This window comes from Macaca nemestrina, chromosome 14 (assembly GCF_043159975.1).
Source record: "Macaca nemestrina isolate mMacNem1 chromosome 14, mMacNem.hap1, whole genome shotgun sequence".
In the NCBI taxonomy this organism is placed as follows: Eukaryota; Metazoa; Chordata; class Mammalia; order Primates; family Cercopithecidae; genus Macaca; species Macaca nemestrina.
The window spans coordinates 12,502,050-12,520,914 of NC_092138.1; the positions used below are offsets into that span (position 1 = coordinate 12,502,050).

General features: G+C 38.8%; 1 protein-coding gene across 1 annotated transcript in view; it reads left to right on the forward strand.

Moving 5' to 3' along the window:
• LOC105498760 (ATP/GTP binding carboxypeptidase 1) overlaps nucleotides 1–18,865 on the forward strand; it is a 203,351-nt gene that overhangs the window by 178,213 nt on the left and 6,273 nt on the right.

Below are 18,865 nucleotides of genomic sequence, written 5' to 3' on the forward strand. Positions count from 1 at the left end.
TTCTCAGCCTCCTTTCTAAAGTGGGAAGCCTAACTCCAGCTGCTGCATTCACAAGTCTGAATTTAGCTCCCTGCCTGTAGGGCACTTTCTCAGCCTCTCTGTTGCCTTGAAGGAGCTACTGCTGCCTGCTTTTGGACCTGGTGGCACACCCATGACCTGACTTCATGATTCTGTTCTTTTTCCAGTCCAAGGAGATGTATATCTTATTTCTATATGCATATGTGTCATTTTTGTCATCCTGTTTTGTATTTTACCTAATCATTGCTCTGTCTTTGGGACGGGGATAACAGGAACCTGAAAGCATGTACTTTTCTATACCAGTTTTTTTTTTCTTTTTTTTTTGAGACAAGGTCTTGCTCTGTTGCCCATGCTGGAATGCAGTGGCATGATCATAGTTCACTGCAGCCTCAACCTCCTGGGCTCAAGCAGTCCTCCCATCTCAGCCTCCTGAGTAGCTGGGACTATAGACACATGCTAATTTTTTTTTTTTTTTTTTTTTTTTTTTTTTTGTGGAGAGGGAGCCCCTCCCTATGTTGCCCAGGCTGGTTTTGAACTCCTGGGCTCAAGCAGTCTTCCCACCTCGGCCTCCCAGAGTGCTGGGATTACAGGCATGAGCCACTGTGCCTGGCTTTAATACCAACTTTTAAGAGAAGCCTTTTGCTCACACTTTGCCTGGCTAACTCTTAGTTAACCCCAGAGACTGTATCTGCGCTCTTGAGTACTGCATAATGTGCCATTCCTGGTACCTTGCAATGTGTGCCAGTCACATATTGAGTTATTTGAATAAGAGGTAGGTAGCTATGTAAGATTTAAAAATTCAATGGAATTAGATTTCTGGGAATAGCACTGTCTTATATGCCCTAATTAATCATGTAAGCACATTAGACTTTATCCTTTAGTCATTTGGGAGTTTTAAAGCCACTGACAAAGTATGCCATTTTACCTGAAAGAAGTGTATGCATTTTTTTGAAACTGGCAAGGTGGAGGCAAGAAAATTCTTAAGGAAAGTGTTTGGAATTATTTATATTTGAGAGGAGGATGAGTGCTTCAATAAGAATAGTGAGGATACTGATGGACATTTGGGTTGATTCCAAGTCTTTGCTATTGTGAATAGTGCCGCAATAAACATACGTGTGCATGTGTCTTTATAGCAGCATGATTTATAATCCTTTGGGTATATACCCAGTAGTGGGATGGCTGGGTCATATGGTACATCTAGTTCTAGATCCTTGAGGAATCGCCATACTGTTTTCCATAATGGTTGAACTAGTTTACAATCCCACCAACAGTGTAAAAGTGTTCCTATTTCTCCACACCCTCTCCAGCACCTGTTGTTTCCTGACTTTTTAATGATTGCCATTCTAACTGGTGTGAGACGGTATCTCATTGTGGTTTTGATTTGTATTTCTCTGATGGCCAGTGATGATGAGCATTTTTTCATGTGTCTGTTGGCTGTATGAATGTCTTCTTTTGAGAAGTGTCTGTTCATATCCTTTGCCCACTTTTTGATGGGGTTGTTTGATTTTTTTCTTGTAAATTTGTTTGAGTTCTTTGTAGGTTCTGGATATTAGCCCTTTGTCAGATGAGTAGATTGCAAAAATTTTCTCCCATTCTGTAGGTTTCCTGTTCACTCTGATAGTAGTTTCTTTTGCTGTGCAGAAGCTCTTTAGTTTAATTAGATCCCATTTGTCAATTTTGGCTTTTGCTGCCATTGCTTTTGGTGTTTTAGACATGAAGTCTTTGCCCATGCCTATGTCCTGAATGGTACTACCTAGATTTTCTTCTAGGGTTTTTATGGTATTAGGTCTAACATTTAAGTCTCTAATCCATCTTGAATTAATTTTCGTATAAGGAGTAAGGAAAGGATCCAGTTTCAGCTTTCTACTTATGGCTAGCCAATTTTCCCAGCACCATTTATTAAATAGGGAATCCTTTCCCCATTTCTTGTTTTTGTCATGTTTGTCAAAGATCAGATGGCTGTAGATGTGTGGTGTTATTTCTGAGGACTCTGTTTTGTTCCATTGGTCTATATCTCTGTTTTGGTACCAGTACTATGCTGTTTTGGTTATTGTAGCCTTGCAGTATAGTTTGAAGTCAGGTAGCGTGATGCCTCCAGCTTTGTTCTTTTGACTTAGGATTATCTTGGAGATGCAGGCTCTTTTTTGGTTCCATATGAACTTTAAAGCAGTTTTTTCCAATTCTGTGAAGAAACTCATTGGTAGCTTGATGGGGATGGCATTGAATCTATAAATAACCTTGGGCAGTATGGCCATTTTCACGATATTGATTCTTCCTATCCATGAGCATGGTATGTTCTTCCATTTGTTTGTGTCCTCTTTTATTTCACTGAGCAGTGGTTTGTAGTTCTCCTTGAAGATGTCCTTTACATCCCTTGTAAGTTGGATTCCTAGACAGACTGGATTAAGAAAATGTGGCACATATACACCATGGAATACTATGCAGCTATAAAAAAAGGATGAGTTTGTGTCCTTTGTAGGGACATGGATGCAGCTGGAAAGCATCATTCTTAGCAAACTATCACAAGAACAGAAAACCAAACACCGCATGTTCTCACTCATAGGTGGGAACTGAACGATGAAATCACTTGGACTCGGGAAGGGGGACATCACACACCGGGGCCTATCATGGGGAGGGGGCAGGGGGGAGGGATTGCATTGGGAGTTATACCTGATGTAAATGACGAGTTGATGGGTGCTGACGAGTTGATGGGTGCAGCACAGTAACATGGCACAGGTATACATATGTAACAAGCCTGCACGTTATGCACATGTACCCTAGAACTTAAAGTATAATAATAATAAAAAATAAATTTAAAAAAAAAGACACAATCTTCATGAAATAATTATGTTTGGTAAAGAGTAAAGCAATTTAAAACAAACAAACAAAAAAAAAAGCAAAACAAAACAAAAAAAAGAATAGTGAGGATAAGGGGCAATGATTGCTTGAAGAGGTAGTATTAGGTAGCATTGGAGGGTCGTAATGAGGAATATGGAATCAGAGTAGGGGAAGCCACATTTCCAAGTGTAAGTGAAAAGGGTAAATGACAGTATTAGAGATGGAACTAGGAGACCACTTAACTTTTACTAAGATCACCCTCCTGTCCTTTTCTCTTTATTGTCTGTGCTCTTCTGGATCCCTTCTTTGTCCTTATAATTTTTAATCTATTTCGTGGTCCTAATGTGAAACTGAGGTATCAAGTTAATGAATACAAGTTCCCCCAACTTTTTTTTTAGTTGAGTTCACCCTTTTATAATCTTTCAAATCCATCTTTCCCTGCCAGAATTTTGCTTTATTCAACCTGTATGCAGTGTGGATCGTGTTATTCCACAAATTAGCCCTCAATTCAGTTTTATCCTTCTTGGTTTTAACTATTTCCCGAGATACTGTATCTGTTATAAATTAATTTATTTTCATTTATAGGCAATGTATATCAAATACGCTTGATCATTGCAGCAATAAGAATAAATGTTTACATTAAATGTCTTTTTCAACATAAGTAGTAACTCATTGACAGATGTTATCCTAGTCCGCTCAGACTGCTATAATGAAGTACAATAGGCTGGATGGCTTATAAATGACAGAAATTCATGTCTCACAGTTCTGGAGGTGGTGAAGTCCAAGAGCAAGGCAACAGCAGATTTGGTGTTTGGTGAGGGCCTGCTTCCTCATAGGTGGCCTTCTTCTCACTGTAACCTCACGTGACATAAACATTCAGTTCATTACCTTTCATCTCTGTTCTTATCCCAAAATTCATGTCCTTCTCACAAGCAAAATACGTCATTTCCATCTCAATAGCCCCAAAGCGTTCGCTTATTCCAACATTAACTCAAAAGTTTAAAGTCCAAAGACTCATGTGAGTACAGTCATGAATCATTTAACAATAGGAATACATTCTGAGAAATGTGTTGTTAGGTGATTTCACCATCGTATGACTATCATATAGTGTATTTGCAGTAACCTAGATGGTATAGCCCATCACACACCTCGACTATATGGTCTAGCCTATTGCTCCTAGGCTACAAGCCTGTACAGCATGGGACCGTATGGAATACTATATATAATTGTAACACAATTGGAAGTATTTCTGAATTTGAACATATTTGAATATAGAAAAAGCACAGTAAAAATATGGTATTATAATTGGGACCACTGTCATGTATGCATGACATTGTTGACTGAAACATCATTGGAGCATATAACTGTGTCATCTAAATCAGATATGGGTGAGATTCAAGATATAATTTGTCCTGAGGCAAATTTTCCTTTAGCTGTGAGCCTGTGGAATCAACCAAGTTAGGTGCTTCTAAAATACAATGGGAGGACAAGAACAGGACAGACATTTTTATTCCAAAAAGAAAAAGGAGTGACAATTCTTGAGCATGTCCAAAACCTGAAGGTTTGAAAATGATCTTTAGCTGCATTCTCTGCTCTTCAGGCCCACTGGGGCTGCCGTTCCACCTTCTGGACACGCTCGAGTGGGGGCTCCATCCCTATAGTTTTGCTGGCCAGTGGTTGGATCCCTAAGCCTCCAGGCAGTCCTGTCCCCACGGCTTTGCTGGGCCTTGCCCTGGTAGCAGCTCTTTGCAGTGGCCTTGCCCTTGTGGTTCCTTGCCTGGGTTGTGTGCCTATGGCTCCATCCTTTGCTATCTAGGTGGAGGTAGCCATGCTCCCCAGGCTGGTGAATTCTGGGGCTCAGCAGAGACAGCACACATGAATGCTGCCAAATGCCTGTGCCCTCTGCAGTGACCACTGCGTGTGTACCACACCTGGACCTTCCAGAGCCTCACCTTGTGCTGCTGAGGAGCAGGGTGCCAGACTGCAGGGAGTGGAGTATGTGAGCCTACAGGCACAGGTAACTCCTCTTTTGAAACCACTCTAATGATCTCTGAATTGCCTGTTGGGGAGGGTGGTCATTCTTTTCTTGTCTTGGACAGTAGCTCCTGGCACTGTTTATTTGACTGACTTTATGCCTTATCAGTTGGTCCTTTGGCTACACTCTTGGTATTCTCTCCCAAACTCTCTTTCTCGTTTGTTACAATATAGACAGGGTGAGAGTTTTCCAAATTTTTAAGTTCTGCTTCCTCTCTCATGAACAATTCCATCTTTAATTTCTCTAGTCTTGCATTTTACTATAAGCAATCAAGAGAAGCCAAGCCATACCTTCAACAGTTTGCTTAGAAATTTCCTTGGCCAAATATCCTCATTTTCATCTGAGACCTCACCAGAATGGCCTTTACTGTCACATTTCTACCAACATTCTATCAGGATTATTAAGTATTCTTTAAGAAGTCTGAAGCTTTCTCTGTAGCTTTCCTGTTTTCTTTCTGAGCCTCATCAGAATCACTCTTTATGGGCATTCACAGCCATGTATCCCTTTTGTAGCATGCACCTCCATACTCTTACAGCATTTACTCACTACCCACTTCCAAAACTGCTTCCACATTTTTACATGTTTGTTACAATAGCACCCCCAATTCTTGGTGTCAATTTCTGCCTTGGTTTGTTTGAGCTCCTGTGACAAAATACCATATACTGGGTACCTTATGAAGAACGGAAATCTATTTCTCACAGTTCTGGAGACAGAGAATTTCAGGATCAGGGCACCAGCAGATTCAGTGTCTGGGGAGGGCCTGCTTCTTTGATGGACAGTGGTCATCTCACTGTAACCTCATATGGCAGAAGGGGTGAGGGATCTTTATGGGGTCTCTTTCATAAGGGCACTAATCCCATTCAAGAGGGCTCTGCTGTCGTGACCTAATCACCCCCCAAAGGCCCACCTCCTAACACCATCACCTTGGGAATTAGGGTTTCAACATATGAATTGGGGTGGGAAGGGGGATGTAAATTTTTGCCCAATTTCAGATATTATGTAATTATTCTTTACAACACTGAACCATCAGGTTTTTGGCATGTAACATTTAAGTTTGTTTAAATAAACTAAGAAAAAGGTAACAGACTTATTCAAAGTGAATCTGTGATAATTATGAAAAATAAGTCACCAGTCATTCCATTTAGTTTCTACACCATTGCTTTATTTGGTGAAAGATAAGTTTAGTCTTTTAAATAACAATGGAGATTTAAAAATTAGGTGTAAATTAAACAGAGCTTAAAACTACTAATCTGTAAAATTATTTTAATTGGAAAAGCTTGAAACTTCTGAGTGTGTGAGTTAACAAAGTTGACAGAATCTTAACCCTGCTAGTGTTACTATGTGTGTAAGCTATCTTTTTATTATTTGTTTTTAGCCTTTTGTGTCTTTAAATTTAAATGTGTCTTGTAAGCAGAATATAGTTATTCTTTATCAATCGGAGCATTTCGTTCACTTACATTTATTTTAATTATTGACATATTTAGGTTTAAATCTACCAGATTATTATTTGCTTTCTATTTGTTCCATCTGTCCTATTTTTTTTTCTTTCTTTTAGATTGGTTGATTTTAGATTTATATCGGTTTTATTTTCTTAACTGATTTTAATGGACACTTGGCATTACTTCATGCAGTCTCACTTTATCAAACTCTTAACATAAAATTGTAGTTTTGGGAGGCCGAGGCGGGTGGATCAGGAGGTCAGGAGTTCAAGAGCAGCCTGGCCAAGATGGTGAAACCCCGTCTCTACTAAAAATATGAAAATTAGCTGGGCGTGGTGGCAGGTGCCACCTAGCTACTTGGGAGGCTGAGGCAGAGAATTGCTTGAACCCGGGAGGCTGAGGTTGCAGTGAGCTGAGATTGCACCATTACACTCCAGCTTGGGTGACAGAGCGAGAACTCCTTCTCAAAGAAAAAAAATGTACTTTTATCTTTTTTTAGACAATACAGGATTCTTAGAGCATGTTAAGTCCATTGAACCCCCCTCAACATACCTGTTGCTGTTGTTAGATACTTTCAGGTACTGTGAGTATTTTTAACTTTATAGATATTGTTGTTTAATGTAGTCATTAGCTCTCACTACACATTCCACCCCCTGATCTTTTTTCTCTTCATTTTTTCCCTACATTTCGGGTTTTATCTGAGATCATTTTTCTTTTTCCCAAAGAACACTGTTATCTCTTCACCTTTACTTGTGAGGGATATTTTCACTGGCTGGAGAATCTAGGTGACATTTACTCTCTTTCAATACATCAAAGATATGATTCTGTTGTCTTCCATCTCCACTGTTGGGATGTCCAGTTAGCTGTTCGTCTTATTGTTGCCCTTTTGAAAATGGTCTTTTTTTTTTTGAGATGGAGCCTTGCTCTGTCGCCAGACTGGAGTACAGTGGCACGATCTTGGCTCACTACAATCTCTGCCTCCTGGGTTCAAGCAATTCTTCTGCCTCAGCCTCCCAAGTAGCTGGGACTGCAGGCGCACACCACCACACCTGGCTAGTTTTTGTATTTTTAGTAGAGATTGGGTTTCACCATGTTAGCCAGGTTGGTCTTGAACTCCTGACCTCGTGATCTGCCCGCCCCTACCTCTGAAAGTGCTGGGCGTGAGTCACCATGCCTGGCTGAAAATGGTCTGTCTTTTAAGGCTAAGTTGCTTTTATGAATTTCTCTTAGTCTTTCATATTTAGGAGCTTTATACATAGATAGGATTTTCTTTTTATTTTTGCTTGAGGTTCCCGAAGTTTCTTAAATTTGGAGCTTCATGTCTTCTATCAGTTTTGGGAAATTCTTAGCTATATTCTCTTCAAACATTGTTCCTGCCTTCATTACCTCTCCTTCTGGGACTCCACTTATGTTTACATTAGATCTTTTCACTATATCCTCTGTCTTTTATTCTCTTATGAATAAATTTCTGTCCTTTCTATTTATAGAAAATAGATTTCTATCTCTTTGTGCTTTCTTCTGGATGTTTTTCCTAACCCACCTTCTGATTTACCCATTCTTTGTTTAGCTGGGTGTTAGCTGACATTAAATTTATCTTTTTAATACTTGATGTAATTAATTAAGGGGTGGGAGTTAGGAAAAACGTCTATCTACAAAGACTCCCTAGGGGAATTTTTTTTTTTTTTTTGAGAAATATTGCCTTTGGGGCATAAGCCAGCATTTGGGGAGCTCGATAGGTTTTACTTTCGAGCAGACTTTGACTTGCACTCCCCACTTGCACCCCCATTTTCTGGATTGTACTTCTGCTACTTCTCCCTTTTGGCCCTATGTGCGTAGCCTCTCTGAAGCATCTTTTGAAAGCCAACTTCCCATCTTAGTGAAATAGGAGATGGGCTGATGAAGGGAATTTGAAGGTCTAACTCCTCTTTATAAATCTTTTAGGTGGTTCTTGTTTTCAATTCCACCCTAAAACCCATTTGTTAAAAATAACCACCGTCTCCAATTGCTGAACTTTTCTAGGGCTTTGTAATGTAAGTCAGCATTTTTTCCCCTTGATTTCTCTCCCTACTGTAGGTACTTAGCAAAGTGAAGGAAGTTGGAACTCAAGACCATTAGTTTCATCCATCTGCCTCCACCTGCCTCCATCTTCCAACATTTTGTTGATATCTCTTGTTTGCTTTTGATACTGGTATGCTGGAGGGGGTCTCCAAATGCTGATGGGACCTTGACCCCAGCCAGTGTCTGTGTCCAGGCTGTTGACACCAGCATGCCAAGGAATTGAAGGATGAGTCAGAAAATAGTGAAAATACAGAGATGTATTGCAAAACAAAAGTATACATTCAAGAAAGGGGACTGTAGGCATACTCAAGAGACAGTCCCACAGTGGGGTCTGGGATTTTTATCTTTTATCTTTACGGTTTCTTTAATCAAAAGGTGGAATATTTGTGAAGATAACTGGAAAAAGGTGGAGATTTCTCAGAACTGCTGTGCCACCCACTTTTACACCAAATATGGGTGTACCTGGAACTGTCATGACACTGGTGGGTGTGTGACTTAGTATGTTAATGAGCATATGATGGGGTCCTAGGTAAAACCTAGGTCAATTCCAGTGCTGTGTTGGGTCCAGTTGGTCTTAGCTAGGTCCACACCCTGGTTTTTCAGGGTCTTATCAGTCCCTAGTTTCTGCAGCCATTTCAGCAGTTTCTTTTTGCTAGTCATGTGAAACTGCTGCCTGGAATTTTCTATTCTTTTGTGACCACCCTGTATTATTCCTGTCTCATTCTAACAATGAGACAGGAATAGAATATAGAAAATAGAAAATGTATTTTCTCCCTATGAATTTATCCTTTAAAAAAAAAGTTATTTATTTTTTACTGTCATCATAGTAGTAATTAAGAAGGGATCAGAAATAAATGCTTATGTTAGATCCTCTGTGTTTACCAAAAGTTATAGAACTTTCTTTTCAATAATGTTCATTGTTGAATATTCATTACGTTATATATTCCCAGGGCATTTATTGGTAATTACCAAACAAAAGTCATTTTAATTTTACCCATTTGTGTTGTATAATAAAAATTCCATCTGATGCAACACTAAGTCTGCATTACGTTTTTCCTGGGGTAGGTGTTTCTCTTTCAGGTCAAAGCTGGAAATACTGGTAGGACTCATAAAAGCAAATAGCTATAGTATTTTTGTGCTTAGCAAAAGGAATTTTTATTTTATCTGTTATCTGAACGATTAAACAGATGTAAATAGCTTTCAAATTAGTGATTGTTAGTCTGTAAGACTTAGCTGTATAAGGAATTTGATGATTGTAAAGATTTATGGATATTTATATTTTTGGTAGCCTCTTGGAAGAAGAAGTTATTTCTCTCACAATAAGTAAGACTTCAAAATAAGAATATACCAGCATAAGGAAGAATACATAGTGTTATTCATATTAGAAAATAATGTATATTCTTTGTTGCTGATTGTAGCATTCTATATATTCCTGATAAGATCAAGTTTTTAAATCTGTGGTTCAGATTTTTCACATTGTAATGGTTTTTGGGTCTGTTTGTTCTATTAGGTATTAAGAGAGATGTTTTCAAGTTTCCCCTATCACTGTGAATGTGTCCACTTTTCCTTTTAGTTCTGTCAATTTTTGCTTTATGTATTATTATAGTAGATGTGTAGAACTTTTGAATCATTACATCATTCTGGTGGATTGATCCCTTTATCATGAAACGTCTCTTCTTTGGTAATGCTTCTTGCTTAAAAGCCTGCTTTGGTTTGCATTAGTGTAGCTGTCCTAGTTTTGGTTGGTTAGTTTTTGCATAATATATCTTTTCCATCCTTTTAGTCCCAGTTTTCTCTTTATATTTAAGATAGGAATCTTGTATGTATCATGTAATTGTATTTTATAATCCAGTTAGTCATCTTTGTCTTTTAATTGAAATATTTACTCCATTTCCATTTAATGAATTACTAATACAATTAAGCTTGTAAGTTACTATATTTGTTTTCTATTGGTTTCACTTGTTTTATGTTTTTTTTCTCACCTTCTTTGAGATTAATTCAAAACATTTTATTGTTATTCCAGTTTTGTCTCTCTATAAGCTTGTTCCATTCTCTTTTACTATTCTTTTACTGGTGCTCTAGAGATGACAACATGGATATTTGGTTTATTAGCGTATAATAAAAAGTACTCTTCTTGCCTCTTCACAGACAATGCTAGGACCTTGGGATGTATTCTACTCACCTTTTCACCATTTGTGTTATTGTCATATATTTTAATTGAACTCTATATTTTATTTTATTATTTTTTATTAGTATTTTTTAAACTTTTAGGTTCAGCGGTACATATGCAGGCTTGTTACATAGGTAAATCCATGTCACGGGGGTTTGTTGTACAGATTATTTCCTCACCCGGGTACTAAGACTAATAGTTATTTTTTTCTGATGCTTTCTGTTCTCCCACTTTCCACGCTAAAGTATGCCCTAGGGTTTGTTAAACTGAACTCCATATATTTTAAATCTAATTACACATTATTAATGTTTTAGTTAGTCATATTCACTTATATTTACTTTTCCGTTGTTCTTCATTTCTTCCTCTATTTCTGTGTTTTGGTTTAAGATTATTTTTCTTTTAGTGCATGTCTGCTTACAACAAATTATTTCCATTTTTATTTATTTGAAAATGTTCTTATTATTTCACCTTCACTTTTGAAGACTGTATCTCTAGTATAGAATTCTAAGTGGGTCTTCCCCCTAGTGCCACCTCGCCCCCCTCACTGGCACTTTAAAGAGACCACTGCATTGAATTTGAGCTTCCATTGTTTATGCTGAGAAATCAACTGTCTTTTTTTGAGATGGAGCCTTGCTCTGTCGCCAGGCTGGAGTGCAGTGGCACGATCTCGGCTCACTGCAATCTCTGCCTCCCAGGTTCAAGTGATTCTCCTGCCTCAGCCTCCCGAGTAGCTGGGATTACAGGCACGTGCCAGCACAACCAGCTAATTGCTGTATTTTTAGTAGAGATGGGGTTTCACCATGTTGTACAGGATGGTCTCGATTTCCTGACCTCAAGATCTGCCCGCCTCAGCCTCCCAAAGTGCTGGGATTACAGTCGGGAGCCACTGCGCCTGGCCTACTGTCTTATTTTTTACTCCTTTGAAGGTAATGAGTCTTGTCTGGATGCTTTTAGGTTTTTCTGTCTCTGGTTTTTAGCAATTTTGCTATGAGTGCTGAGAGTTGGTTTTCTTTATATTTATCCTACTTGGGATTTGTAGCCCCTCCTAAATGTGTGATTTGAGTCTGTCATTGTTTTTGGAAAATTCCCAGCCCTTAGTTCTTCAAATGTTACATCTGCCACATTCAGTTCTCCTCAGCAGGTTTAATTTATGTGGAGATTTAAGTTTTCTATCCTTTTTTGCTTTCTTCCCTTCAGTTTGGACATTTTCTACTTACCTATCTCTTCTTCACTAATTCTCTTTGCAGCTCTGTCCAAAAAAATTGAGTTCTTAATTTCAGTTAAATATTTTTCACTTCTAGGCTTTCCATTTGATTCGCTTTAAATAGATAATAGATGGTGAAATTCTTCATTTCATCATCTGTTTGGACATATTAATTACAGTTATCATTTAAAGTTCCTGCCTGAGAAACCCCATACTGAACTACCTTTGGGTCTGTTTCTGTTGAAATACTTTTCCTGTTTCTGTTTCTTAATATGTCTGGTAATATTAGGTCAAATGCCAGGTATTATGTATAAAAACTTCAGAGGCTCTGGATATCTTCCCTCACGGAAGATTCATTTTATCTTCTGGTAGGCTTTTAGAGTAGGGCAGATTGCCTCAGTCCAGAGAGCCACTGAGTTGCCTTAAGGTAGGGTTGCAAAATGTGTGAAACCTCTTTTAACTCTTGGTTCACTCTTGAAAGCTGTAGCCCTCCAGAGGTCACAACTGAAGGTCTAGGCTCCTCCTCTCCCCAGCACCACAGGACTACCAGAAATTTCTGTTGCTCACTTTTTTATTTTTTGTTTTAGTTGTTTTGCTGCTTTATGCATTGGTTTTTAGCCTCTTCTGCTATGTAATTTAAAAATTTGTCAAATGTCTTTAAGGGAAAACTGTCAAGTGTTGAGGTCACATGTCTGCACCTCCCTTCTTTCAGGAACCTTGGCAGCTCTGAACTTCAGTTTTTGCCTCCAATCCTTTGAAATTGCTGAAAGCTCTGATGACTTCTCTGCCTCTAACAGCTGCCCTTGCTTGGCCTGGGTTCCACTGGACTTTGCCCCACGCACCTTTTTTTCTTTGCTGATTTTGCTTTGTATCCTTTCACTGTAATAAGTCATAACTGAATTTGACTGTGTGCTGAGTCCTGTGAGTCGTCCTAGCAAATCACTAACCCTAAGGTGGTCTTGGGACCCCTGATGAGCATGTTCATTCTCCATTTCTGTAAAGGTTGGTTATCCCAGAGGTTCTGATGTTCTACTGAGAATGATCAGAGACAGATGGTTTTGTGATCTTTTTATGGATGTGTGCAGCTGAGGCTCAGAGAAGGAAATTTACCTGAGGCCATCCATCTAGAAATTCCTGTCAGAATTAGGAATTGGATTGAGGTCTAACTCTAAAATTCATGTTCCTTTATTGTATCTTCTGTCCCCCAAGTGTATAACCAAAATTACTAGAATATAATGGTTTCAATTTTTGAAATACTGTTGTATAATTTGGATAATTTAATCATTTAACACTTTCATTATGTGTAAGTAATGTTTTTAATCAATGGCAAAATAAGTTGGAGCTTAGTGACATAGTTAATTGCCGCTTCCCAAAGCCAGTTTAGTGATACAGCTGCTCCTTGACTTACAGTGGGATTATGTCCCGATAAACTCATCGTAAGTTGAAAATACCGGAAGTTAAAAGACCATTTCCTACACCTAACTACCAAACGTCATAGCTTAGCCTAGCCTACATTAAACATACTCAGAACACTTAAACAGGAGCCTGCAGTCAGGCAAAATTATCTAAGGCAAAGCCTGTTTTATAATAAACTGTTGGATATCTCAAGTAATTTATTGAGTATTATACAGAAAGTAAAAAAACAATGATTTCGCAACATTGTAAAGTCAAAAAAAATTAAGTTGAACTACTACAAGTCAGGGACTGTATTGTTCTTTTCAACAAAAGTACAAATGAATTAGCAAATTTTTTTTTCAAATAGACATACTCTCTCATTGGATATTCGGTACGCTAGTTCTGTGTGTATGCATGTGTGTCTATATGCTGTAGCTATTTAAGCCTGACAGAAATTGTTACTTGCATTTTCTATGGATAACTTTGTTTACTTTGTGATATTTTTAGGAGATGCTGTATTTATCTTTCACAAGATAGGAATAAAATTTTATAAATTCTATAAATGAAACATCCTCTGGTATTTGTGCAAATAGAAAGATTTTCTTTCACACTAAATCTGACATTTCAATACAAGAAAATCAGACATACTCAGCAAGTCACAAATGCTGATAATTTAGGCAATGGCATAGTTTTCTGCTTGTGCATCATTTTCAAGAATTTTCCCCCGTGATATTTTATTATGCTATCTTAAAACAGGTGGGTTATGCTCAAGAGTTCAGAGTGCAGAGTTCTGAGGTGCAAAGGTAGATGGAGTATTTTTCATCCTGTTGGCTTGAGACAGGCCATTGTCTGGGTTCTTTAGGAATTGAGAAAGGTTGATTTATTGTTTTCTTGAACAAGATAGGTTTTATTATTGTCATACTATGAACACAGCAACTTTGTAAGATGGGTAGGACTGATATTGTTATCTCTGCTTTACACTGAGAAACCTGTGCTCGGAGAAGGGAAATGGCTTGCTTGGGGTCACACAACTGGTAAATACAGTAGAGGCACAACCCAGAATTTCCAACTCCATGGGCAGTGTTTTGCTTTCGCTGTGCCTGTTGTAGGTGATGGAGCTGAGGGTCTACATTCTGGTGTCTTTCATGTCAAATCAGCTCTCGTGGAAGGAGATGGCGTATATTTGAGGGAGATGGTGAATTTTTTAGGTTTAGTTTTGTGTTACACTTAATAGCTTAATGTGAGGGTAGCCAGAAAAATTTCTGAATCTGCATGAAGTAAAATTTTTTTCTGTTCTCTTTAGAAATCAGTTGAAATTATAAACCTTTTCTGCATCATAATGACACCATACAGCGGAGAATTTCAATGCATTCATCCTGTGAGGAAGGCTCTTTGGGTGAAAGTTACGATGTTTTTCTTGAAGCAGCATGACAGTATTTGGTTTTGGACTAAAATGCTGTTTTCCTTAAGATGAAATATTTCTTAATTGCTTTTGGCTTAGTCTATTCAGAGTAGAAGGATGGATATTAAGGCAGGTGTACACAGGGCAGCTGTCAGAGAATGAAGCAGAACAAGCCAAAAGGAGTAAACTTATGTGAAGAAAATGGGGGACGCAAGGAAATGGTGCCGTTAAAACAAAGTAATCATGATGAGAAATAATTAAGTACTGGTTAGACTTTTTTTTTCTTATGATTGTAAGAATTTTTGGACTCGTATCTGCTTATTTAAGCGATTATTTTATAAACATAGGGCAAGTGACCTTGAAGTCTTTTTCTTAAGTGAAGGTTTTGTGAGAATCATAGGAAATAATGTCTATGAAAGCATTTCCTATGTGCTCAAAACATACGTTGAAATTATTAATAAAAGCAAAGATGAATTGCTGTGATTGGTCTTGTGCCTTGAAGTTTGTTCACTAAATAAAATCTGTGGGATTAAAACTGAGGATCTTGTCAACCTCAAGGCTTTTCATAAAGAGTTTAGCAGACATTTATTGAGGTGCCTGCAATGTGTCATGCCCTTCTGGAAGCTGACAGGAGGTACTCAGATGGGTAAGTCACAGTTCTTGATCTTACAGGTGCTTGTGATTTAACACTGAGAAGATAGGCACACAAATGAGTGGTTTCAATTGCATACATAAAGTGATCAGATAGAATGTGCAAGGTACAAAGGGGATACACGAAAAGGACACATATCCCAAGATGAACTTAAAGGATGAACATCTGAAGATGAGACTGAGCTGTGTTTTGAAAAAATAAGAGTATTTAGGGGAAGAAAGATGTGAAGTATACCTGGATTTGTCCATTATAAAGATATTCCTTTGTAGCAACTGGGTACTTACAAACTGAGACTGGGTAATTAATGAAGAAAAGAGGTTTAATTGACTCATGGTTCTGCAGGCTGTACTGGAAGCATGGTGCCACAGTATGCTTGGCTTTTGGGAAGGCCTCAAGGAGCTTTTACTCATGGTGGAAGGCAAAGCAGGGGCAGACATGTCACATGGTGAGAGGGGGAAGTGCCACACTCTTTTAAATAACCAGATCTTGCATGAACACAGAGTGAGAACTCATTACCATGAGAGGCACCAAGCCACTCATGACCCAAGCACCTCCCACCAGGCCCCACCTCTGACACTGGGCATTACATTTCAACATGAGATTTGGAGGGGACACACATCCAAACCCTATCAATACCTTATGCAGAGGAAACAGTGCTGGTGAAGGCTTGCAATATGAAATGTGAGGCATGGAGTGGTCAGGATATTGAGTGGCAAGACTTGCTTATAGTAAACTGGTTTGCATGACTCTCAGAGTGACTGATACCAAGCATACTGGAAGAGGATTGGGCTTGGGGAGAACAGTGAGTTCTCCAGATGCTACATTTGAGGTGCACGTGAGACAGTCATGCAACTGGCAAGTCTATGCATCTACAGAAATTCAGTGGAGAAGTTGGGGCTAGAAATTTGGATTTGGAAGTAATCAGAATACAGATTAAAATAGATGAACTTGTTCAAAGACGGGATACTTATAAGAGCTGTTGGTTAAGAAAGCATTTTTATAAATACAGTGCCTAGGTTTGAGGAATACATAGAGGATGAGGAGCACGTGATCACCATTGAGAAGGGACAGAAAGGAATTAAGCAAACTAGAATAGAAGGGTATCAGAATTTTCACCACCATGAAGCACAGTGGAAAGAGCTAGTAAAAATGGACTGGAAAATGGTGATTGGAATAGCAGTCTGAATGCTGGTTTTAGTGAAATGTTGGGGGTTATAATCTTCTGTTTTTCTCTTTCCCCTGTCTCAGTATTTATTTCCCTAGCTCCTTCGAGATCCCCCGATCTCTCTCTCTCTCTCTCTCTCCCCCTCTCACACATACTCACTCTTACACACACTTGTGCATACCTCTTTCCACCATGAACTTCCTCCTCTTTGCACACTCAGCCTGACTGATGTGCCTGAGCTAGCACTGGTCGGCCCATCACAATAACTCGACGTGTGCTGTATACTTCAGCTCTAATGTAGACCTTAATGAAGCTGTGGCTAGGAACATTATTTTATTAGCACCTGGAGAAACAAGAGTCAAATGTTAGGGCCATTGTGGGTTATAGGAGTGGAATCAGAGGAATGGACCAGTTCCATACCCTTACGAGAATGGGTGATTTCAATAAATGAATAGAGTCCTTCTCATAGTCAACATGATGGATGAGCCAAGATCAAGAACTGACAGGATCAGATTATTTTCCTGAGCATTTCTTGTGAAGATGCTTCTTTTAATTTTCCAGGTGCTTGCCTTCCAGGTTGTGCTACTTTGTCTTAAAAGTGCACATCAACATCTGATACAAACATTGCTGTAAGATTCCATACTGTCAAGGAGCTTATTTAGCTCCATCCTGGACATCCTTCTTGCTCCTAAATCATACTTCTGTCATTCTGTTTCCTCACTGACTTCAGCTTATAAGAGTAGGCCTTTTCTGTAAATGCTTTCCTTTTGTTCGAATTGATTAACTCTCTAATATTCAGTTTCCCATGGAGAACGAGATCCTTACTCTGATTCCAGTGCAGTGGCTGGGCTCCCAGCAGCCAGTTTCACTTATGCCAAGTCTGTTTTCAGATGGGAAAGGTAGGCTGGAATTCCGCTGTCCATAGATCTCTTGAACAGTGCGTGCTTCCCTGCCCACCTACCCAACACGTGGGTTTTGTGTTCTTCCCACCTGTGGGGAGACGCTGGCCACTCTTGTCTATCTGGAAGCAGCCTCTGTAGTTCTGGGTGCCCCCAGCCCCTGTGCTGGCACAGTGCATAACTTTTTAGTATGTGTCTCTTCCTCACATTTCCATTATCATTTCTTCTTGTTATGACTGTCTCCAGGAAGAAAATAAGTATGTGGCAAGAGAAGCTTTGTCTTTTCTCCCTTCCCTCTTTTCCCCTTCTTTGCTTCAGTTAGTTTTCCATTTATTCTAAGAATCACCTGGGACTCCTCTGAGAATTTGAAATACAAACTCAAGGAGGAAGAATGAATTATTGTATTTCAAAAGAAACATGGTAAGTCATTTTAAAAGGCCAAATAAGGTCAGGCGCGGTGGCTCACACCTGTAATCCCAGCACTTTGGGAGGCCAAGGCAGGCAGATCACTTGAGGTCAGGAGTTCGAGACCAGCCTGACCAACATGGTGAAACCTCATCTCTACTAAAAATACAAAAATTAGCCAGGTGTGGTGGCGGGAGCCTTTAGTCCCAGCTACTCAGGAGGCTGAGGCGGGAGAATTGCTTGAACCCAGAGGCAGATGTTGCAGTGTGTCGAGATCACACCACTGCACTCCAGCCTGGGCAACAGAGAAAGACTCCATCTCAAAAAAAACAAAACAAAAACAAAAAACACAAATAATCATTTCTTTTAACCTAACTTGTTTCTCTAAAGACCTAACAGATTCATACTAAATATTTTAGTTGCAAATTAAAAACTAAAATTGTTCTTGTGAGGGTTAGGTATGTTGTTGAGTCTCACACAATCCTCCAAGCCACTCAGCCTGATTTATTTGGACTACTCTATCATATTGCAAGCTCTGAACTTTTAAGAGGAAGTTTGCTACATTAAATCAAGGTGGTTTTGCAATGTATTTTTCTCTTTAATGAGCAAGATTAAAGCCAGTATAGGAAAAAAGGTACTCTTGCCAGATAAAGTCTTGCAAACTTCTCCGAAAATTAGAACCATGTAATCTATTAACTTTCCCATCCCACCTTAACTTCCAGATATCTGGACTGAATTTCATACTCAGTTGCATGAATTCTCTCATTTTAGGTGCCTAATGACATCTGCTTCTCTCTTATTTTAACAGATTATTGTTCCCTTTTCATTGTCTGATTTTATAGGTTTTAAATGCATCAGTTATAGGAAATCCTTTTTGGAAACAGGTGGGAAATAAATAAACATACATCTATATGAAATTAAGGTAGTTTTAGGCACTACTTTAGAGATTTTGAAATGTTTCTGTAGTGTTTCTTTGATATTGTGTGTGGGGGGGTGTATCTCACAAATAGGGAGATATCAGAATGATGTGATAATTTTCTAGGAAAGAATACGTTACAGAACCTAGTAGAAAAGTTGTCTCAGTCCCAAACGACTTACTTCATGAAATATTTAGAAGCACTTAGTGCTTTTAAGCAAATGTCTTATTCTGTGTCCTTAGGGAAAGTATTAATCTGGGTATAGAGT